The following is a 25915-nucleotide window of genomic DNA, read 5'->3' as shown; positions in this document are numbered from 1 at the left end:
TTACTAGTGAGTGATTAACTTTGCCGTGGTGAGAATAATGACCCAGCTATTGGCCTAGTATTAATAACAGGGACAGATTATTGTTCAAGTAAGGCAATCCTCAATCATTTAAATTCTAGAATTTAAAATTTAATTAAGCCTGAACTTTTTTTTCTTTTCTTTTTTTTTTTTTTTTTTGAGACAGATTCTCACTCTGTCGCCCTGCCTGGAGTGCAGTGGCACGATCTTGGATCACTGAAACCTCCGCCTTCCGGGTTCAAGCAAGTCTCCTGTCTCAGCCTCTCAAGTAGCTGGGATTACAGGTGGCAGCCACCATACCTGGCTAATTTTTGTATTTTTAGTAGAGATGGGTTTTTGCCATATTGGCCAGGCTGGTCTCGAACTCTTGACTTCAGGTGATCCACCTGCCTCAGCCTCCCAAAGCACTGGGATTACAGACGTGAGCCACCACGTCCATCCTAGAATTTAATTAAGCATGAACATCTTGTTTACTACATGAAACAAGGTCATGTAGACCTAAGGAAAACACCCCCTTCCATACTCTCTGATACTGATATACTTTTCTCCAAAAGCAGGTCTTAAGGAGCAGATGAAAAGTTAGAAAAAGACACTTTTCAAAAGAAGGCATACATGTGACCAACAATCACATGAAAAGAAGCGCAACTGCTCATTAGAGAAATGCAAATCAAAACCACAATGAGATACCACCTCACACCAGTCAGAATGGCTATTCTTACAAACTCAAAAAATAACACATGCTGAGAAGGTTGTGGAGAACAAAGGAATGCTTGTTAATTTACACTCTTCATGGGAGTGTAAATTACTTCAGCGTTGTGGAAGAGAGTGTGGCAATTCCTCAAAGACCTAAAGACAGAAATACCATTTGACCCAGCAATCCTACTACTGGGTATATACACAAAAGAATATAAATCATTCTATTATAAAGACACAGGCACACGTATGTTTGTTGGAACACTATTCACAAGAGTAAAACATGGAATCAACCTAATTGCCCATCAATGATAAACTGATAAACTGATGATAAAGAAAGTGTGGTACATACACACCATGGAACTCCATGCAGTCATAAGAAAGAATGAGATCATGTCCTTTGCAGGGCGATGGATGGAGCTGGAGGCCATTATCCTGAGCAAACTAACACAAGAACAGAAAACCAAACACCACATGTTCTCACTTGTAAGTGGGAGCTAAACAATGAGAACACATGGACACATAGAGGGGAACAACACTCACTGGGGCCTTTTGGAGCATAAAGGGTGAAAGGAGGGAGAGGATCAAGAATAATAACTAATGGGTACTAGGCTTAAAATCTGGCTGATGAAATAATCTGTGCAACAAACTCCCATGACACAAGTTTACTTATGTAACAAACTGCACTTGTACCCCTAAACTTAAAAGTTAAAATAAATAAATAATAAAATAAATAAAGTATCGAAAAAAGTTAGAGGGAAGAGGCAAGCCTAAAAATTATGTATCCATCACAAAAGCAATTAGCTGTATCAAATGTCTACCATCAGACCTGGCACCTGGACATGCCAATATCTGTGATAAAAAAGATATGAGCTTTTTAAGTTTAAATTTTTAAGTCCAGATTTTTAAGAGTTGCCAAGAGGAGGAGAAAACTTAAAAAGAAAATTGCCTTAGTAAGGATAAAGTTTGTATACTTCAGTACAAATTATAGCAACTATTTTCATAAATAAGGAAAAAGGCTTAATTTTCAGGTAGACTAAAAACTTATAAAGTTTTCTTTTCTCAAAAATTGAAAAATATTACATAAAATCCCATAAATCTGTCTTTTAAAATAGATTTATTTTCACTTTGTAGTAGAAAATGTTTATAGAACTTTCCCTGTGATGTATCAGGAAAGCAGGACAAAGTAGTAGAAAAATTGGTGAGCATGTCCAATTCTCTCCACCACAAAGTTAAAAACAGGCAAACAAATCTCAGACTCCTTCATCCCATCATTCCTCTCTAGCACTACCATTCTCTTTATTGTTACTCTTCTTGAAAGGCTGGCTTTATGGGCTGTGTTCATTTCCTTACATCATATTTATTCTTGTTTAAAACTATCTGACTTTTGCTTTAGTATGTTACTGATCTCTCCTTATTAAATTTGATGATGCCTAAAAGTCAAAGCTCAAGACTTTTTTTGGCTTTTAACATAAAGTCTCCATTCATCTGCATTTTCTTTTTAATAATTTCGATTCCAATAGATTCTTTGGTATCACTGGATTGTCTTCTACATCATATTCATGCATTCATGCACTTGCTCATTTTTCTTCTTATTCAACAAATATTTATGGATGTCCTGCTCTGTGCCAGGCATTCTTCTAGACACAAGGGCAGAGCGATGTGCAAAGAACACCCCTTGCTCTCAAGGAACTTACAATCCAGGAGGAAAACTATTTCTGATGTATCAGTTCCAAGCATGGCCTGTGCTGCAAAAAGGAGAGAGATACAGTGCTCTGGGAATGTAAATCAGAGATCTGAACCTAATCCTCTCAGAAACATCTGAGCTGGGCCAGGCCAAGAGAGTTCCAGAAAGAACAGCATGCTTGGGAGCCAACGTTCTAGGAAAGGAAATAAATCCAGTGTAGCAAAGGCATGAATGAGGTAAGAGAGAGCAAGGTAATGATGGTAAGAGACAAAATAGGCAGAGGTCAGGAGTTTGCAGAGTTCTACAAACCACATTAAACAAGATAATACTCTATTGTAAGGGCAATCAACTAAATAACTAAGAAGCAAGAGAGTAAGTGAATTAGATTGCATTTTTAAAAGATTATTTGGAATGTAGAATGAAAAATGGGTCAGAGTGGGACAGATGGTAGATCTGGGTTGGGCAAAAACAGGACCCTGGGGAAAAAAAAAAAAAATGAACCAATTGCAGAAGTAATTCTGAGAGAGAATCTGCAGGCCTGGGCTACTGACTGGGTGTGGGGGCTGGAGCAGAGGGAAGAAACATTCCTCTGACTTTACTTCTCAATATCCCAGCCAAGGAAACACTCTAGGGACCACAGAGCACAATCAAAATAGTCCATAATACATTTCCCATGACTTCGGTTGTTTAATCTTAACCAAGCCCAGAGCTTGGATTTCAAATATTATATAACACCTTGTGGGAGTTAGGTTACTCAAATTCTCCTGTTAAAATCTCATTTTGGGAAGCAATTTCTCCTTCTTGTTCAAAAGCCCAGAAATTGTTAATTCCAATTTCTATTACTGAGTAGGGCATTCACCTTCCTAACGGACTGCATCTACATGTAAGTGTGAGCTGTCTCAAGCTATTTTTAAGGAGGAGGATGCTTAACTTAAATTTTTGTAACTCAAGAACCTGTACTGATGATTCTCCCAAAACAAAGAGATCAACTCTAAAGACAACAGCAACCTCACTTTCAATAATCATATTGGAGTCCCCCTGCCCTCCGACTTGCCGGGTGGCGACCGCCTTGGTAAAACTGCAGTACTGGACACAAATTGTGTTTAATAAGCTGCATTAGATCTTTATTTAAAATAAGATGAGCACAGTCCACAATCTTTTAAAATTAGATTTAAGAGGCAATTCTGTGGCATCTTTGAAGTAATATCAAAATTCAGTACACTCTATAATAGGGAGATTTTAACTATTTGAATTAACATTTTGTTTCTCAGTTTTTATCAAAGTATTTTCAGAATGTTTTATAACCAACTTAAGAGCAAAACTTTGGGATTATAAATCCTGAAATATATTTTAAAAACTCCAGTGTGATGACGACTACAATTTGAGTACATGTAGTTAAACATCTTCAAATTAAGTATCATCACTCCTTACGGTTCATCATGCTAATCATGATGAAATCAGATAAACTTTTCAACAGTTTTTCCCTAAAATATATAAAATAATTTCTTGCATCTTTTTCTATGATTCTCATCATAGTTACATGGCTAAAGTAGCTCCTTGCAGAGGCTTAGTCACTTTAAAATACACTTACTGAAAAGGTACTAATGATTATGAAATGAGTTAAAGAAGAAATGTGATTCCTTTCTACTCTAAAAAGCCATTTTGTTTTTATCTGTTTTCAAACAAGTACTGTGCATTTCAGGAATGCCAGTCGGCTTAGGGACATCTATCACTAGGGAAACAATGTCAGGATAAAATGGCAGACATGCTAGATTCCCTTTGCTCCCCATTCTTCCTCTTAGCCCAGTCTGACCATATCCTCTGTCATGGAAGTACTGTTGCACAATTTCCCTTTATTTTTCTCTTGTCTCCGTAACTCAGCAGACTCAAGGCCTTTTTATAGTTCTTTCCCACCAACTACTTTCACTTTTTTCCCCCAAGTCAAGGACTACAATTGCCAAGGTGCAGTATTCGTTAGAATTCAATACATCTTTTAACTAAATTTTTATATTTGGGAGATTTTTTTTTTTTTTTGACTTAGTGCTCCTAAGCATTGAGTGATTTCACCCAAACACATTTTTTTTTTCCCTAAGTCCTTTTATTTTTCGAAGGCAAAAAAAGTGCACAGTTTTGAAGCATATGAAGTTTTCCAAGAACATCTATATTGTATTATATCAGAAAAATCTCTACTCTAATCGATGTTTGGTTTAAATTTGCAAATAAGGTGAAAAGCCAACCTACCAACCTGGAAGAAACACTCAACAAGATCACATTCTCTGAGACTCCACAGAGTACACTATGGTTTAGGTAAAATAATCTGATGAAATTTTAAAGTTAAAACAAATCCTTGATGATTAAATAATTGGGCTAATTGATAGATTTCATTTCGGTGACATAATGAACTTGATGATTACATGACATCATACTTTCTCCATTTTCTCTTCTTTTAAATTTTGGTCAGGCAGGAAGGGCTGGAAGTAAACTCTACATCCTTGATGTCATAGACATACGTAAACACACAGGCACACATACATACTTACCATACACACACTTATTTTCCCTCTTCTGTAATGGTGAGTTTTTAAGTGTCTGAGAAATACAGGCAAGTGTGTGTGTGTGTGAGTGTGTGTGTCTCATGCAGATAATTAGCATGACAGAGACTTCATAATTTGGAGGGTTGGGTTCACATAAATGTAGGTGCCATGCCCAGTTATGCTCCGAGGCAGTGGAGTTGGCATAGCAGTTAAAAGCTTAGGCTACATGAACAGATGGCCTGTGTTTGCTACCTGCGTCTACCATGTGCTGCTAGCTCTGTGACGTTAGTGAAGTTCTTAAGTGAACTTCAACTCGATTTTCTCCATCTGAAAAATAAGGATAATAATAGCAACTCTCTCAAATGTGTTGTGAGATTAAACAAAGCAATAAATAGAAAGCACTTAGAAGAGCACTGCCAGCTAGTATGGGAGGAATACATGTTGACTATCGCAACGGCTACTCAGTGGTAGTGTGACATTGGACAAGTTTCATAACTTCATGAATTCTGCTATTTCACACATAAAATGGTAAAGTCATGATGTAACAGATTCGAATTAAGAATTTGGAATAATATATATAAAGTGCCTGGTCTTGCCTAGCATCCATAGGTCCATAATTAAAATAAAAGGTAAAAGTCCAGTCTTGGATCAAGTCTTCAGTCACTTGCCTTACAAAAGCTGTGATGCCTCTTCTACTAGAACTCTAGGCAACTTCTTACAACAGGAACAAAATGATCAGTGTCTGCTCGATAACTTCAGAGCAGCCCTAAAATATTTTTTGGTACATACAACCAAAAGTAAATGCTCATTGCATGCTACAAGAGAATCGTGCTGACCTAAGTTATTAAATAAATGATTGACAATTTTATTCTATCTTCTCAGAAAGATTCTGTAACATTTTATACCTATGAAATCATTTTTTTCATACATCAAAGCTTGTTTAAGGGAACTCTGATAATATATCAAATGCTCATTATCCTACAACTATAGAAAACAATCTTTACTTGATGAGCATTAGAGAACATACCAAGAAAGTTATATGTAAGTCAATAGTTAGAGTTATTTTTATTGAATTATAAAATAATAGAATTTGCAGCAGAAAGAGCAGAAACATTCTATTTTGGTTTTATCTTATCTAATTCTATTACATAATAAGTTGCATGTCTAATTCCTTTAACGAAACATTAGAATATAAAAATTGGGTGACTATGTTGAATTTTAAACCTCATTTTCTACTTGTTAAGCCAAAACTATTTTATAAATCAAGCAAGCCTTATGCCATTGCCACTACTCACTATTTTTTATCAGTTCATATTATTCCCAATGTGGAAATTTGAAAACAAAACAAAATCTTGTAACCATCAGGCTTAAATAGAAATTCTGTGGTATCTGATTTTCTTTTCTTAGAATGCCATATTGGGATATGATTAGTATTTGTTATACAAGGAATCTTGTCTCCAATTATTGCTTTTATAAGCTAGTTGTTCTTCTAAATATTGATTCAGTGATAATTCTTTTTTTTTTTTTTTTTTTTTTTTTTTGAGACAGAGTCACCCTCTGTAGCCCAGGCTGTAGTGCAGTGGCGTGTTCTTGGCTCACTGCCACTTCTGCCTCCGGGGTTCAAGCGATTCTCCTGCCTCAGCCTCCAGAGTAGCTGGGACTACAGGCCCATGCTGCCATGCCCAGTTAATTTTTTATTTTTTATTTTTTTGTATTTTAGTAGAGACCAGGTTTCACCGTATTGCCCAGGCTGCTCGTGAACTCCTGAACTCAGGCAATCCACCTGCCTTCACCTCCCAAAGTGCTGGTATTACAGGTGTGGGCCACCATGCCCAGCAAATAATTCTTTTATCTACTTACTTTCTCAATGTTAATTTGGTAGAAAGGTTTAGGTTGTGAGCAGGTAGAGGTGAGACACTAATTGGCATATTCACTTTAAGATATTTGTGGAACCAATATAGGTCACCCAGAGTCCAGTTAAAGTAAGAGACACAGGTATTCCTGACAAAAGTGAAGTGACTCTGGGATTGACTTGTGGAACGCTTGAATTACCTTTGTGAGCAATGAGGAGATATCAAGGTCAACTCATCCTTGATGGGAAGGAAAGAGTGACCTTGTGAGTACAGAACTCACCCAATGGTAAGGGAAAGACAAACTGGCTGGACTCTAACTTGTCATATTTGTTAAGAAGATTCTGGAATAAGAGACACTACTGACTCTCACAGTTCTTCTAATCCAGCCTTTGGAAATTTTCCCAAGCTCTTTGAGAGAAAGGACCAGAAATTTATACAGCTGTGAAAACTTAATATGTCTATGCAACGCTGGAGATAGAATCTTACCAAACCTAACCAAGAACACATTAACTGAGAAGTGTAGGCCTGGCTACAGAAAGAACAGCAAAGATAAAAAAACAAAAACAAAAACACAAGGAGAGGCCGGGCGCGGTGGCTCAAGCCTGTAATCCCAGCACTTTGGGAGGCCGAGACGGGCGGATCATGAAGTCAGGAGATCGAGACCATCCTGGCTAACCCGGAGAAACTCCGTCTCTACTAAAAAAATGCAAAAAACTAGCCGGGCGAGGTGGTGGGCGCCTGTAGTCCCAGCTACTCGGGAGGCTGAGGCAGGAGAATGGCGTGAACCCCGGAGGCGGAGCTTGCAGTGAGCTGAGATCCGGCCACTGCACTCCAAGCACAAGGAGAACAAAAACAGATGTATCAATGGTGGAGGTTCAGGCAGTGGAGGAGCTGCGGAAGCCGGAGCAGGGCTGAGAGAGTCAGACAAAGCTAAGCTGCCATGCAGGAGAACATGAGGAGCTCAGTGATACATAAGCATTATATGAGACCTAAATTTCTGTGTCCACAAATAAACTTTTATTGGAGCACGGCCACACCCACTCACTTACGCACTGTCTATGGCTACTGTGTTCAAACCGTGCAGTTGAGTAACTGCTATGGAGGTCACATGACTGGCAAAGCCTTAAATAGCTACTATCTTGTCCTTGATGGGGTCTGTTGACTGACTCCTGCTTTAAAGAGCTGTTGGGGACATTGCATACATTTTCTCATTTAATCTTCACAACAACCTTATGGGAAGGGTGTGTGAGCGTGTGTTTGTGTATTTTAGTATTTTTTACACAAGAAGAATCTGAAACGTCGATCAGGTAACTTGTCTTTGACCATAGCTGGTGAGTGGCAGAAACAGGAAATGAACCCAACCCTATCTAACTACAGAGCTCATGCTGTGGAGCTGCCTTGAGAAACCAGGAGCTTTTGACATATCATCGTGATTGCTATTCAAGTTCCCCTACTAATAAATATAATCTGGGAAAACAAAGACTCAATTGTGTCTGTTAAATTAGATTATGGAATAAAATGAAAGATCAGGTTGCTGGGCATGTCAGTTAAGGTAATGAAGCTTAGATATTTCCAAAATGAAGGCAGGAGAGATGCTTTCAGGGTCCCAGTGAACTCTAAGGAGACTCCCTTTGAAAACTTCACTTTGAGCCTCTCTAGTTTTAGGGATCAGAGAAGACTTGAAAGGCAGCTAAAAAGGCTGTTGGTGTCTCTGCCACATTTAAAAGATCTTTACAACAAAGTCGAGGAATAAACTTTGGCAAAGTACGTTTCTCAGAGAAATTTTCTCTTATGACCGCAGAGAAAAGGCTCATCAAAGTGAAGTTAAGTGTGAGATTGGAGGCCTGGAGACTCAGCAGATGTTTCTTTGGAGGTGGCCCAGGGGACCAGGCTACTAAGGTATTGGTAATTGATGGGCAGGCAGGTGCCTTTTCTAGTTTTTAGACCAGCAGTAAAGCTCTTTCTGATTCTTAAGACGGGAAACGAACTTTTGTCACAACAATGGGACACAGATCCTTGATGCTTATGCTGGAACCAGGTTAGCAAAAGACATGTGGCAAATTCCAACACAAATTCAATTCTGCCAAGTTTTTACATAATGATTAGTTTAGAAGGAATCATTACCAGAAATGAATTTTGACTTCTGAACATGTACTCTTGAGGTATCTATTTGGATGCTTGCAAAGTCCATGTTGAGAAAGGCTAAGTCTTTTCCCATTAAATCCAAATCCACAACTATATTCTTTAAATGCCTTCTGCCATCTAATTGATTCAAAATAGAGAAAGCTTAAATAAATACCAAACAATTTTTCCTATTCATTTCAGTTCCTCTTACATAAAAGTCAATATAAAGACAGAGTCATTTGCATAACAGAAGTTTAGAACTGGAAGAGGAGTTAGAGATTATTTATTGCAATCCCTTCCGCTTGCAGATGACAGAGTGCACACTTCAGTGATGTGGTTCAAACCCCAAAGCTCAGGAGGTGTATAGGTGAGACAGGAACACAGGCAGTTTGACCATGACCCTGGAGTTCACCCAATACATCTTGATCACCCCCTTTACTGAAAATGTTGAGAAGCCCTCCTCTCTTTGTGGACCACCAGCCACTGCAGGGAATACTTTGAGAAAACTTGAAAACTTAGTTGTTTCAATTCAAATTTCACACTTCGCCATCTTTTGAGGGTTAAAATAACTACTTCATCTCAGACCAATCAGAAGATGACCTTACGTCTATACATCATGCTAATGTTAACATACATTATAAAATCGCTTTGACAGTCTACAGTTCCTAAAATGTTGCCCCAGACTCTTTTTCATAATTTTCTCATCATCTTTTGCACTTTCTTGAGAAACTATCGTTTAGTCCCTTTTCAAATCTCTAAACACATTTTCTAAATAACCTTCCTCATTATCTTGTCTTTGACACTTAATCAAGTTTGCTATTTTCCAGCCTTAATCAAACCAGCCAATGCAGGTCACAGTTTATCCAACTTTGGGACTGACAATAATTATTTTCTGCTGAAATTGAAAGAACTACTGGCTCTGAGTCATCTATATAAACACGGAAGTGATATAGATAGGTAAACTAAATTGTTATTATCAAATTTACTCACTTTTTTTCTATTTATTTTCCCTGGATTCTTTGTGAAGACACAAACACACCTATGTAAATGACATACGGTTTGACAATAGATTTTTTTTGTTATCCTATATATTCTCTTTTTCTAGCTTACTTATTATTAGTGTTGTTTTTCAACTTTTTTCAGAAAAATTGAAATCTTACTATACCTAGAGTTTATGCATTTCCAAGGTCTGTGCTTGATAAAGAAGTCAGCAATGTTCATATAATTTCCTATCCTCCTTTTTCACTTTGCTGTGAAATCAGCTAAATGAAAAACCATCCGTGTTTCCTTCACTGCCTTATCAGAAGCACCTAGCACAGAATCAACCATCATTTGGCCATTCAATTAATATTAACTAATCTCAATAAAATGTATTAATATTAGGCTATTAGCTATAATCAATATATGGGGCAAAACATGAACCAAAAAAAAAAAACATAAAATACAAATAAAAGAAAGCTAAATCAGAGCTTCTAAAACGTCTTGCTTATTGGAAATAAATTTTATATGAGTTTTCAGTAAATCCATTTATAATTCAATCAAAATTTACTCAGCTTCATAAAAGGATAAAAATATTCCTTTCTTTAATTTTCTTTCAAAACCTGATATGAGTGGGGTATATATACACACACACACTGAATTTTCTTTTTTCTCTTCTCTTCTCTTCTCCTCTCTTCTCTTCTTTTCTCTTCTCTTCTCTTTTCTCTTTTCTCTTTTTCTTTTTTTTAGAGATGTCACTCTGTTGCCCAGGCTGGAGGGCAGGGGCGTGATCTCAGCTCACTGCAACCTCCATTTCCTGGGTTCAAGCGATTCTCTGGCCTAAGCCTCCTGAGTAGCTGGGATTACAGGCACATGACACCACGCCCAGCTAATGTTTTCATATTTTTAGTAGAGATAGGGTTTCACCACATTGGTCAGGCTCGAACTCCTAACCTCGTGATCCATCCCCCTCATCCTCCCAAAATTCTGGGATTACAGGCGTGAGCCACCGCGCCTGGCTGAATTTTCTTATATATATATAAAAGAAATTTTATTAGATAGTTAATGGCTATAGTAAAAAATGAGAATAAGTAAAGATAGCGAGTTAATACTGTTTATAAGAAATATCAGATTTAGGCAATGGTGGCAAAGGAATGATCAGGGAAGCCTTCTTGGAATGTACAGAATTTGAGCTTTTTTTTTTTAATGATTAAGTTTTGAAAATTAAGATTTTGGCAAGGGGCATGCCATGGAGAAAGAGCAATGTAAGTGAAAACAAGAAATGAAGGAAATTGTGGGAAAGAGGCAGGAAAAGATGGCTACTAGATATATTATAAAATTAAAGTTGGCATGATGCGGCAACTCACTAGATCAGAGGAATAGAATGACTCTGAAGTTTTGTGTAGAATGATATAGTGCCATTCACGGAAACAGGTAACAGAAGCAGAGCTACTTGCCTGAGAGAAAGGATGTTGAAATTTGTTTTAGATACATGGATCTTGAACTGTTAGCAGGGAATCTAGGGTAGAAGTGCTTTTGAAAATTGGAGTATTTACTTCAGAAGTGTGTAACAGATTAGAGATGAATTTTTGCTCCTCCTCATAGCAGAAACAATTATAGTCAGGAGTTTAATTAAAACTGTTTAAGATCAAGAGGCTACATACATAGAGAGAAGATAACCAAATTTAGAACTCCAAGGAATCATGTTTAAGGACCGGAGAAAGTATTATGACTATGACAGAGAAGCAGCAATTAGGAAAGTATAATGAGAATGAATATGAAAGAGGACACGTGTTCAAGAAGAAGTGTATGTCACAAGTCTGAAGAGGGTAAGGAGGACTGAGAAAATATCGTTTGATTTTTAAATTAAAAGATGTTTATGGCTTTTAAGACAAAATTTTGAATAAGAATAGTAGACTGAAAGTGGAAGAAAATAAGGAGTTATAGTGATAAAGTACTATACTGTAACTGAGTACAGATTACATTAAGATCCATGGATTGGGAAACAGCAAATTTGAAAGAAGGATTGTGAGGATATGAAATCCTTTTCTTTTGTTACCTATATATGTAGCTTTCTGTAAACAGAAATACTATATAGAGCACAAATATTAGCTCAAAGTACAGGGTCTTTGACTTCTGATTAAATTGCAGAAAGTCACAAGAGACTTCCATTCCAACCCTAATAATGAGAACAAGTGAGCAAGCTATGCAATCATAATTTTTTTAATCCATCAGAAAGCATCTATGAAAACTCTAATTATTGAGTCATACTCAATGATGAAAGACCGAACACGTTTCCACTATTATTCAGGAACAAAGCAAAGATGCCTGCTCTCATCACTTCTAATCGATATTGTACAGAAGTTAGGTCCTAGCCATTGCAATCAGTTAAACAACGGCCAAAAGGTTGCAAGTTTATGCACACGTGTGTGTGCATGTGTGTGTGTGTGTGTGTGTGTGTATCCAAACAACCCTTGAACAACACAGATTCAAACTCCATGGGTCCACTTATATGCAGATTTTCTTCTGCCTCTGCCATCCCAGATGTAGCAAAACCAATCCCTTATCGTCGTCTTCCTCCTCCTACTCAAAATGAAGACAATAAGGATGAAGATTTTTTATAATGACCCACTTGCACTTAATAAATGGTAAATATATTTTCTCTTCCTTTATGATTTTCTTCGTAACATTTTCTTTTCTCCAGCTTACTTTAAGAATACAGTATATAATATATAATACATGTCAATCAACTGTTTATGTTATTGGTAAAGCTTTCAGTCACCAGTAGGCTATTAGTAGTTAAGTTTTTGAGGAGTCGAAACTTTTATATAGATTTTTGACTGTGCAGGAGTGTCAATGGCCCTAATCCCTGTGTTGTTCAAAGATTATACACGTGTATGTGCACACACACACACACACACATATATTTAAAATTTTTCATGTAGGAATTCCCAATGGATCTACAAAATAACTAGAACTAAGAAGTAAATCAAGCAGTGTTTCAGGATACAAGACTGATATACAAAATTCCCCTGTAACTTCTGTCCTGGTCACAAATACTGGAAAATAATTAAAAACTCATGATACTGTCAATAAATATAAAATACTTAGCAATAAATCTAACCAAAGGCTTACAAGACTCTTACACTGAAAACTACAAACACTTATGAGATAAGTTAAGGAAGGTCTAAATATATGGAGAGATATATACCATGAATAATATTGTTAGCCTACAACTTTTCTCTGAACTGGTTTATAGATTCAGTGCAATTCCAATCAACATCCCAGCCATGATTTTAGTAAAAATTGACAAAATGAGTCTAAGATTTCATTGATGACATATGATAGCCAAATTAATATTAAAGAAGAAAAATAGTGCTGAAGGACTTATATACTTGCTTCGAAACTTAAAAAGTTAAAGTAATCAAGAGAGTGAGGTATCAGTTTCAAAGGAGTGACACAGAGATCGATAGAGATCCACAACTGCATTTTCAAAAAAGGTGTCAAGGCAATAAAATAAGGAAAGAAAATATGTTTGTTTGTTTTTTAATAAAAATGCCATGGGAACGACTGGAAATCCATATAGAAAAAGAAATAAACTTTTATACACACATCATACTCATACAAAAATTAAATCTTAATGAACCATGCCATGGTTTGGATATTCAAATCTTCCAAACCTTATGTTGAAATCTAACCTTCAGTGCTGAGTGTGGAGTGGATTTGGGAGATGTTTGGGTCACTGGGCAGATCCCTCATGAATGACTTGGCACCGTTCTCATGATAGCCAGTGAGTTCTTGCTCTACTAGTTTCTTCAAGAGCTGGCTGTTACACAAGAGCCTGGCATCTCCTCTCTCTCTCCCTTGCTTCCTTTCTCTCTGAGTAATCTCTGCACACGCAGGCTCCCCTTCATCTCTGCCATGAGTGGAAGCAGCCTCATGCTCTCACTAGAAGCAAATGCTGGTGCCATGCTTCCTGCACAGCCTGCAGAACATTGAGCCAATTTAAACCTCTTTTGTAAATAAATTAACCAACCTCGGGTATTCTTTTATAGCAAAATAAACAGACTAAGACAGATTGTAAACCTAAATACAAAAGTTACAACTATAAACTTACAGAGCAAAAAAAAAAAGAAATTCTTTGTGATTAGGTTTGAAGCAAAGATGTTTAAATTTAAAAAAAACATGAAATATTTAAAAAGAGCATGATAAAGTGGACTTCATCAAAGTAAAAAAATACTTTGGCTCTTTGAAAGACATTATTACATAAGCAAAAACACAAGTCACATACTAGAAGAAAATATTTGTAACACACAACATCAAAGGAGTTTAATACAGAATATACAGTTTTCCAACTTAGTAAGAAAATAAAGATGGATTAGAGACTTAAATGTTAGACCTAAAACCATAAAAACCCTAGAAGAAAATCTAGGTAATACCATTCAGGACATAGGCATGGGCAAGGACTTCATGTCTAAAACACCAAAAGCAATGGCAACAAAAGCCAAAATTGACAAATGGGATCTAATTAAACTAAAAAGCTTCTGCACAGCAAAAGAAACTACCATCAAAGTGAACAGGAAACCTACACAATGGGAGAAAATTTTTGCAATCTGCTCATCTGACAAAAGGCTAATATCCAGAACCTACAAAGAGCTCAAACAAATTTACAAGAAAAAAGCAAACAACCCCATCAAAAAGTGGGCAAAGGATATGAACAGACACTTCTCAAAAGAAGACATTCATACAGCCAACAGACACATGAAAAAATGCTCATCATCACTGGCCATCAGAGAAATGCAAATCAAAACCACAATGAGATACCATCTCACACCAGTTAGAATGGCAATCATTAAAAAGTCAGGAAACAACAGGTGCTGGTGAGGATGTGGAGAAATAGGAACACGTTTACACTGTTGGTGGGGTTGTAAACTAGTTCAACCATTATGGAAAACAGTATGGCGATTCCTCAAGGATCTAGAACTAGAAGTACCATATGACCCAGCTATCCTATTACTGGGTATATACCCAAAGGATTATAAATCATGCTGCTATAAAGACACATGCACATGTGTATTTATTGCAGCACTATTCACAATAGCAAAGACTTGGAATCAACCCAAATGTCTATCAGTGACAGACTGGATTAAGAAAATGTGGCACATATACATCATGGAATACTATGTAGCCATAAAAAAGGATGAGTTCGTGTTCTTTGTAGGGACATGGATGCAGCTGGAAACCATCATTCTCAGCAAACTATCACAAGAACAGAAAACCAAAAACTGCATGTTCTCACTCATAGGTGGGAATTGAACAATGAGATCACTTGGACACAGGAAGGGGAACATCACACACCAGGGCCTATTGTGGGGAGGGGGAAGGTGGGAGGGATAGCATTAGGAGATATACCTAATGTAAATGATGAGTTAATGGGTGCAGCACACCAACATGGTACATGTATACATATGTAACAAACCTGCAAGTTGTGCACATGTACCCTAGAACTTAAAGTATAATAATAATAATAAAAGGAAACAATTCCATTTTAAAATGGGCAAAAAGTCTGAATAGACAATTCATTAAAGAAGATATATAAACAGTCAATAAATATTTCTTCATATGCTCAATATTATTAGTTATTAAACAAAAACTCATCAGAATGTCTAAAATTCTAGAGTTTGGCAATGTCAAGAGTTTTTGGCAATGTGGAATAACTGGAATTCTCATAGAATACTGGTGGGAATGGAAAACAGTTTGGCAGTTTCTTAAAATGCTAGACATTCAACAAATGATATTGTTCATGAGCAAAACCTGGGTAATTCACAAATCATCAGGAAAACTTACAATGTAGGCAGAAAGGTTACCATAGTAATTACCACAGTAGGTAAAAGTGTGAACCCTGCCTTGCTACAAATACTGATTCTATTATTAATTAAATGTATGACATTTAGACAAGTGACTTATCTATTCTGTGTATCATCAATTTTTTCATCTGTAGAACAGTGATGAGAATATAACATTTCTCAAGGGATTTGATTAAAGTAATGCAGTTGTATTAATGCTTGGAATGTAATATGTACTTAAGAAATGTTCACTATTATGAACTGGACTTGATATAAAATTATTGTAAAAACTTTTGTGTTTACCTTGTTCAAGACACATTTGAGTTAAAGCAGCATTTCTTGAAATGTGGTTTGCAAACTCTTGGGGATGTCCTGAGACCTTTTCAGAGGATCTGCAATGTCAAAATGATTTTCATAACAATGCTCTAATATTATGCACCTTTTTCATTCTCATTCTCTCACAGATTGCAGTAGAGGTCTCCAGAGACTACATGACATGTGATGATGTAATCATTCTAATGGAATTTATATTTGTGTAGAATTTTTTAAATTAGTAGGTTTAAAGTATAAGTGTACATTTTTGGAGATTAACGCACTTTGTTCTCAGAACTTCTATTTTGATTTTTCCTAACTATCAGTGTACTTGCTATAATGTTTGTAATTTCATTATTGTCTAATAATTTATTATTTTGAAATCTTGAAGTTTTTCTTAGTCTTAGATATAAATACAAGAAGTAATTCCACTTTGCTAAATTTTTTAGATAAACAGTTAATATTTTAGATTTTAATATTTATTCTAAGACCAAGACTATTGATTTTTTCATATATATATTTTATACATATATATATACACACACACACACACATTTTTTTTTTAAATGGAATCTTGCTCTGTCAGTCAGGCTGGAGTGCAGTGGCACAAACTTGGTTCACTGCAACCTTCGCCTCCCAGGTTCAAACGATTCTCCTGCCTCAGTCTCCAAAGTAGCTGGGATTACAGGCACCCACCACCATGCCTGGCTAATTTTTGTATTTTTTGTAGAGATGGGGTTTCACCATGTTGGACCAGGATGGTCTCGAACTCCTGACCTCAGGTGATCCGCCCACCTTGGCCTCCCAAATGCTGGGTTTCAGGTGTGAGCCATGGTGCCTGCCTGGCCTGATGTTTTTCTTATATTAGGATGGATTCTTGGTTTAAAAAGAGGAAACCAGACAACATTTTCAATCCACAGCTGTACTATCTAGAACTGCCATTGTGAGCTTATAGCTATCCAATACTAAAAACTTCCTGATGAGATCAGTGGTGATAGTCATGAAGGCTAACTTCTGACACTGTATAATAAAGTGTGTCACCATTTGGAAAACGTGTAAATTTCAATGGACCAATGTTTTCCAAATGACCGTGATACTACACATAAGCTGATGAACAAAATCACGTATGAATAAAGAATCCAGTCCCAAGTATTCTTCAGGACCTTTCTCTTATAATCACATTACCTAGTCTTCCCTTAGAATCTTTCATCAACTCATCTGATTATTTATTCACTTATTCATTCATTCACATATGCCAAAAATATTTATTAGGCACCTATTACTGCATTCTAAAGGATGAGATCTCAGGTATTAAAAACAAAAGCAAATAAATAAAAACAAGCCAATCCTAGTTCCTTAAGGAATGTTTTGAGTAAAGATTGGGGTGGACAGACTTAGACCACACAAACTCAGTTCAGTGTGATGTCATGATAGGCTGTGATGGGGACATGAAGAATCTGCATGTGCCCCTGTACAGTACATTGGTAAACATGTCCTTGAAAAAGTGACACTTAAGGTGAACTTTGTAGAATAAACAGAAAATAGCAAGGCAGACAAAACAAAATAAGTCATTGCAGGAGCAGAAAAACAAATGCAAAGTCACAGACTTGAAAACAAAAAAAAGGTTGGGAGTAAATTGCAGCTAAGACAACGTGACCATAACACACTATTCAAGGAAGAGAATGATGAAGAATAAAGCTGCAGTCAGGCAGGAAAATACAGCTGTCAGATTACCCATGTAAGTGATAAACACTGCATGACTCCTACACCACTGAAAATGAGTTTTAACACATGCTCTGCAGCAAAAATTCTTGAGACTTACAGTCACTGGCCAATTAGTATTTATCAAGGACAGTGAATGTAAATAGAAACATACCAAATGCCTTTTCACTGTGTACAAAATAGATGGTGACAACATGCAACTACTAATTTCCAGGACATGCTAAACAGATCCAATGTTAAGATAAAAATAACTAAACTGATGTTCCTCTGGTTTGATTTAGGTAGATAATCAAGGCCATAACATGCCAATGTGGAAAAATGTCCTAACCATCCCTAGGAATGAAGAAAACTAATAGGCAACAAAAGTGTAAAAAAACAGCTCTTCTTAGGACATTCTTTGCTTTCTTTTGGTCTTCCTCTTTCTATTTAAGCCCTGTATGGTTGCCCAATACACTCTATTTAGGTCTTGTTTTCTTATCTATGCCCCACATACTGAGCCTTTCAGTTTCCTTTTTCTCTTTACTTTAAAAAGCTATGTCCAAGTGTCATGCTCTTGATGGAAGGCAGAAGACAACATAATAAAAGTAACCACTGCTATTGGGCAACCAGGTTGTGCTGCTCTTCATGGTAAAACAGGTATCTTGTTGACTCCGGGAGATACTCCAAAAGATTACATCAACCCAAAGGAGATTTAGGCCATAGGGCAGGACCAAGTAGGAGAGCAATTTTTGTGGAAGGTGGCCTTGCAATATCCCTCATATACAGCTTTCTTGCTCTCAGCAGGCAAGTCATAAAGCCATAGGTGGTAACCAGTCTAGGTTAAGGTAAACTCTTATAGCTTCAAAGAGGAGGAGAAAGAGAAGAGAAGAAAAGCAGTGACTTTAATTAGGATAATTTGCTCTCCAAAGTATAAACTCTTATAGGCATATCACAGCTCTCCTTCATACCACTGCTGGATTTTTGTTAGCATAAGATCAAACAACAAGGGCTTATGAATTATTCCGAGCCGGTCACACAGAAAAGAAGCAGAAATAGATGCTGTGGTGTATTAAATTGTTATTTGGGATAGAGCTGGACAAAGAGGAATATGACTTACAATTAGTGACTGCAAATATTTTAAAACATTAAAAGAAATAGAATTTTACCCAAAGATGTTTGTTTTCACTGGGAAGCCTGCCTTTTGCTAATCATATTTATAAATGTGTAGTGCTAATCTAATATATGAATATCTTGCTTTACAACTCGTGTACTGACAATTTTATTGCATTTACCCACATTTCCTTCAATGCTACATTTGTAATTCTCTAAATACTTCACATATAGTGCTAAAGATCTTGATATGACTTTATGCTCACAAATACATAATTTAAAAGTTCATGTTATACTATGGAATACTGAAATTCCTTGTCACATATTTTATTAACTTAATATTGTAATAAAAACCACATATCACTTAACTGCTTATAATGAGCATATTTAAAGCTGCAAAGTGATTGCAAATTGAAAACAATAAGCAGCTAAAAATTCCAGTGCATATACTGTCACACACCAAATAGCAATGTTTCTGTCAGCTATGGACCACACACACAATCATGTTCCCATATGATTATAATGGGGCTGAAAAACTCCCATTCCTTAGTGACTGGCAGCCATTGTAATGTCATAGCACATAACTGAAATGCTTGTGGAGATGTTCGTGCAGGCAAACCTACTGTGCTGCCAGCCATATAAAAGCATAGTACATACAATTATGTACAGTATATAAAACTCGATAGTGATAATAAAGTACTATTTTAGTGGTTTATGTATTTACTATACTATACCTTTTATTGTCAGAGGGTACTAGTTTTACTTAAAAAAATAATTTAAGTATAAAACAGCCTCAGGCAGTTTCTTCAGAAGGTATTCCAGAAGAAGGCATTGTAATCATAGGCGAGGACTGCTCCATGCATGTTATTGTCCCTGAAGGTCTTGCAGTGAGAAAAGATGTGGCAGTGGAAGACAGTGAAACTGAAGATCCTGACCTTGTGTAGGTCCAGGTTAAGGTGTGTGTTTTTGTCTTTATTTTTAATAAAAAAGCTTAAGACATAAAAATAAATAAATTTTAAAAATAGAAAAAATCTGTTAGAATAAGCATATAAAGAACGAAAATCCTGGACTTGTAATCCAACCCTTCTTTATTTTAAACATTTTTTTACAAGTATTCTCCATATAACTTCACTGTTCCAAGTAGGCTCATCATAGCACACCCTTCCTTCCTCCTTTCCTTCCTTTCTCCCTCCCTCCCTCCCTCCCTCCCTCCCTCCCTCCTTCCCTCCCTCCCTCCCTCCCTCCCTCCCTCCCTCCCTCCCTCCCTCCCTCCCTCCCTTCCTTCCTTCCTTCCTTCCTTCCTTCCTTCCTTCCTTCCTTCCTTCCTTCCTTCCTTCCTTCCCTCCCTTCCTCCCTCCCTCCCTCCCTTTCCCTTTCTTCTTTCTTTCTTTCTTTCTTTCTGAGATGAGATGGAGTCTCCCTCTGTCGCCCAGGCTGGAGTACAATGGTGCAATCTTGGCTCATTGCAACCTCCGCCTCCCGGGTTCAAGCAATTCTCTGCCTCGGCCTCCTGAGTAGCTGGAATTACAGGCACCCACCACCATGCCTGGCTAATTTTTTGTATTTTTAGTAGAGATGGGGTTTCACCATCTTGGCCAGGCTGGTCTTGAACTCCTGACCTCAGGTGATCCACCTGCCTCGGCTTCCCAAAGTGCTGGGATTACAGGCGTGAGCCACCATGCCCGGCCATAGCACACATTTTCACTGAGTGCTTATGAGCCATTGAGCACTTGTATTCGATGACTGTGTATAAAATGGAGAACTAAACAGAAATGGTACGTCTTTCCACAAGTATCAGTATAATAGTAAAAATTCAGCAAGTAATTATTCATATCATAATAATTCTACAGAGGAAGCACAGTGTGTTACAGGAAAACATAATAAGGCATGCAATTTAGGCTTGGAAGGTCGAGGAAAGGTTTTAAGAAGCAGAGCTTAGTTTGAGATCTACAAGATGAGTAGGTGCGGACCTCACAAAGATTGAACAAGGGGAAACGAAAAGCTAGAAATGGAAAAGTGGTGTTCTCCACAAACAAATACTTCAAAGCTATGACTTGGGAAGGCTCAGCATTGCCCGTTCTGCCATATACAGGGCAAACATACACATACCAAATACACACACACATAGCCCCAACATATCTGATCCCTGCAGTGAATCCTTTCCTTTCCTCTGTCTAGAATACTCTTCCTACTATTTGCCACATTTAAATCCTACAGGTCCTATGATGTCCAACATCCTGATCTTGTTTTAAAACCTCAGCTAAGTCTTAGATCTCCTCTGGAAAGCCTTACTCAATATTTCCATCTTACCAAACTCTCTTCCTTCTCCTAACTTCTTTAAAACTTATTAAAACTATTCTACAAATATTATGCTCATTGTTAAGTGCTGACATGTATAATTCTGAGACTATTTCTTGATTTTGTTCATGCAGACTTTAAATTCCTTCAAGTCAAGGAGTGTGTGTCATAAACTTTGCTTTGTATCTTCCTCAGTGACAAGCATAATCCAAAATAAACTTTATTGAGAGAAGTACAAAATAGCAGCTGAGTCTCTAAGAAGAGTGTTATAAAATGTAAGACATAAAATAAGCTGAAGCTTACAAAAACAAGAAAACACGTCCTTTTAATTCTTGCTATGACTGCCAGATAAAGTGGTGGAGATGGCATTTTTATTAGATGTAGGAAGAGTGCACTGGATAAAGATATTCAAATCACAGTACATGAACAAACAGGCAGAACCACTCTGCTCTTGTTTTGTTTCACATCCATTCCTTAAGAAAATAATATCCATACTTATAAAAGTAGGACAAAACTAAAAATAACAAATTTAAGGCCCAGAATATAGAATGACATCACATATTCTAAATGAGTTTAAATCCATTAATTTGGAGAAATTACCCTACAAAATATTGAAAGCATATGTTGATAAGATAAAGGAATTGTTAAAGCAATGTGTAAAAATATTACAGTGAAGAGAAGTGTTGACAGAGTCCAACCATTACCTCAATTTTCAAAATTGGGAAGGTGGATTCCATCAGCTACAATTTAGAGAGCTGGACATTAATTACAGGAACTATTCCAAAGAGATGATTAAAAACATGGCATGCAAGCATTCTAAATGTGAAGTGCTATTATCTACAAGCTAAAGAGAGGTCACAGGAACCTATCCTTATCAACTAACCTAGTTATCTCCTTTTGTTTTTAATAGCAGTTACTCGACATCTATTCTGCAGAAAGTAGAGACTCATTTCAGGGAGGAATTTGACCAAGTCTGTCTCAGTATACTCTCTTAAGCCACACAAAGGAATGTAAACTTCAAAGAGAATTATTCGACTATATAACTGGTTGAACAGCCTGATAAAGAGGAATAATTTATGGACTAATGTAAAGCGAGAGTCTAACGTAAAGGAAGGTGTCTAGGAACATGCCAAAGGTAGTTCCAGTTCAGCATCGTAGATAGTTACTTGGATGAAGACGTTAATTATATCCTGCTAATTCCCCTAAATTGGTGAAAATGGCTAATCTGTGTCAAGGACTCAGAATCCAAGAAGACCTTGACTTTCTGGAACAACAGGCTAACTAAAGGTAACAAATTTAATTGCAGTAAGTATTTGTAAAAAGTCCCAAATCAAGTGGTCAAACAAAAAATTTGGTGGGGAAAAGAAGTGTATTTGCAGAAGAATGTGCAAAAAAGATACACAATTAAACGGTGTTGAATGAGTGAATAAAAAAGGGAGGGAAAGAGTAGAACAGATTTCAGGTTGATTTACTATATGATATCCAGAGAAGATAAATATATCAGAGGACAATCCTTTGTGTTCGACTCTGGGGATCATACTTTAATAAAAACAGAAGTGCATCCAAAAGAGAAAAGCCCTGGTAACAACGAGACTCTCAACCCATGGTAAATAAGCATGGGTTGAAGAAACTGATTATTACCTTAGACACTATTAAGAGTTGTTACATGTAAAAGCATTTTGTATAATACTCTAAGCGGTAAAATTCAAGATATAAATATTATAGAGACAAATATGATAGTTGAATATAAGAAAAGAGTTCCTATGCTCAGAGCTAGTCAAGGAAATTCCTACTGTATTCAAGATGAGTGTTGACAAATAATTTGACAAAACTGACCTTAATATCCTCTGTGAATTAAAAAGTATGGTCCTCTGCTAAGAATGAAGAGTGGAGATAATCTGGGTAGACTAGAAAACCTGGAAAAAATCCAGAATATGTACCATGGAGAATTTGATATGAAATTAAGAAAGAATAAATAACTGCATAGCACTGCTTAGTATCCTCTAAGCTGACATTGGAGTGAACCAATTGGTAGTTGACCACAAGATACAGCTATGTCTCTTTGTCCAGCTAAATCAACAGCAAGGAAGGTAAAGCAAACATTACAAGTGAAGCTGACATTGGGAAGGCAGGTTCTTGTAGGTCTAATGGCAAGAGATTTAAGGGTTGAAGCAGAGTTAAAATTGTTGGTGACATAAATAACAGTTTACAAGCAATTCTGAAGAGGCTACAAACTATATGACAGACGAGCACATAAGGGTCTCTGTCACCAAGACCATAGCTCCATGTGGTAGCATCAAGGCATAAACAAGCTTTAATTCAAGAATGACAATGACAACAATGTTAAGCTCTTTAGACGCCTACTATGCACCAAGCACTATGGATCCAACATCGGATATCGTTAAGGAGATTTGAGTTTAGTGGGAGATGCAGACATTTAAACAGGTACTTTCAATGACATGTGACATAGCAAAAGAGGATAGATAGATAGGCTGAACCTAGAATAAAAAGGTCAGGATTAAGAAATGAGTCTGCCCCATTAGCTTCCCCCAAGAAGGTGTTCACTCTCAAAGCCACTGTCTCCTGTCGACTTCCTGCTAATTCTCAGTATGGTGAGATAGAGGACTCGGTATGTGAATTAATTAATTTGAGTTGGCCTCAATTTTATAAAAGGGAGGATTTGTTTTAATGAAACATTATTAATGGCCAGAAAGCATGCCAAGAGAAGTTAGAAACTACAGGCTGTGAGGCACATTCTTGTGGCAAGGAAGAGCCTGCTCCAGAGTCTCTCAAGTTTTAAGATGTAGCCATTCTCTCCTACTGTGGGCTGAGGGGGAAGTCCGCTCTACAGCTCTTCCTTCATTCTTCCCAAATAACTCTGTTCATCCTCTGTAAGCCTTCGAGGCTATAGGAAGATGAAGCCTATTGGCATGAATCCAGAAAAGAAGAAAAAATACATATATAATAGGTAAGACATTTCAAAGTTCTGAAAGAAAATAAGAGAAGCAGATATGATTCAGGATAGCCAGGACATTACTTCACCCCAAGTAAATCAACTAGTAACTAAACATTGACAAAAGCTCTTCTTGTATCAAGTGAAGATGTAGACACCCAAAACAAACTATTGTAGAATGAATGTACATGGCCAAGAGATAAAAATATTTTAAATTATTGATCCTTTAGAAAAAAATATTTGTTTTTACAAATGTGCAGAAAAGTAATAAATAGAAATGTTTAAGAAAAGTGGCTTGGGTAAATATGTTTAATTAACCAGTGTAGAAATCAGTGCCATCAAAATGGAATCTTCTCACAGATAAAAGCCAAGCAACTTCTTAGTGAATCTGACACAGAACAAGTATTCTGAATAACAACTTCCTCCAAAATTTTTTCCCATTAGTGGACATACTTTTTGACTTGTATTATTGAAATATTGCTTTACCTTTCCCTTTCCCCTTACTTGTAGAGATTCGTTCTGATGGCTAATTTGATGTTTATTTAGTTCTGTAAAAAGGTTAATTAGAAATTATGGGAGTACAGATCATGTTATTTTAAACTAACCTGTAAAGAAATAAATATTCTCCTCAGTCCACACTAATTAATTGTTAGCAAATGTAAATGCAGGATTTAATTTCCCTTGTATAGTTTCTGAAAAAATTCGAAGTTACACAATATCTCAATTTGTCAATAAAAGTGATGTTAGATACAGATTTAATTGTTTTCAATTTCATTTGAAAAATATCTATGACAAAATTCTTAAAATTCGGTCACAAAATATTTTATTGATTTATTTGTAATAGATATACTTTAATTTTAATATTATCACTTGTTTGTAGTGAAATATTAAAATAGCTTTTCAAAATGTCTTAAGAAAGATCCCTTAATGAGTCACAGTTGTAAGAGTTATAAGTACTAAGCGTTGTGAAGTTTTCCATACTTTTTTAGTTTTTGGTATTGCCATAAATAAATAAAATATTTTTACATTTCCTTCCTCATTCTCCGAATGACAGAAAACTATTTTAATCATGTTATTTAATACCTGAATATCTAGAAGCAAGACCTTTAAGGGGCTATTTATATTTAATAAATTATGAGACATCATACCAAGTATAAATACTTTATATTTTGATTGGATTTCAAAGACAAAATATGATTTTTATTTTCTGCCATGTAATAGAAAGCGATCTTACAATATAAAGTATAAATATACCTTATAGATATAAATATAAGGTCATCTATTAATTACAAATTTCTACTAAATAAACTTCACAGACCTGTTTCCTAATACATAAAATACATACATCTGGTCTATTTTATGTGAAATATTTAACTACTGTAACACCATTTCATTGTTCTAGAATTTTCCTTCTAGCCTATATCTGCAGGCTGTACGTAGAAAGCCTGTTGTTTTAAGAAGAAAAAGTGTGGCTTAACGTGTTTTTACCCCGTGGTCCTTAATTTTCTATTAGGGCACAAATCCCTTTTGGATATTTGACTCTGTACTATCTCCCTTAAAATGCAGCCACTCTAATGTTTAAATACAATTTTAGGGACTTCACGGCCCCTTGAAGAAGATCCACAGACCCAGTTGTTTAATGGCTGAACAAAGCATAGACTGCATAGACAACTTACACTGAAGGAATAATAAAGCTTATATATATAACTTTCAGACAAATCAAGTGCTGCTTATTTTGGTTACATCGTTGCTATCATAACGTGTTGATTTTTTAGCACTGTACATAATAGGATACTTGAAATTATCAC

The 25915-nt window shown here is 36.4% G+C and overlaps 1 protein-coding gene across 8 annotated transcripts in view; it reads right to left on the bottom strand.

Moving 5' to 3' along the window:
- Nucleotides 1-25915, bottom strand: part of GUCY1A1 (guanylate cyclase 1 soluble subunit alpha 1) — a 68701-nt gene that overhangs the window by 40824 nt on the left and 1962 nt on the right. The window lies entirely within an intron of this gene.

Source organism: Chlorocebus sabaeus, chromosome 7, assembly GCF_047675955.1.
Source record: "Chlorocebus sabaeus isolate Y175 chromosome 7, mChlSab1.0.hap1, whole genome shotgun sequence".
NCBI classification, from domain to species: domain Eukaryota; kingdom Metazoa; phylum Chordata; class Mammalia; order Primates; family Cercopithecidae; genus Chlorocebus; species Chlorocebus sabaeus.
Note: the sequence above shows the minus strand (reverse complement) of the source record. Positions and strands in the feature narration are given on the sequence as shown.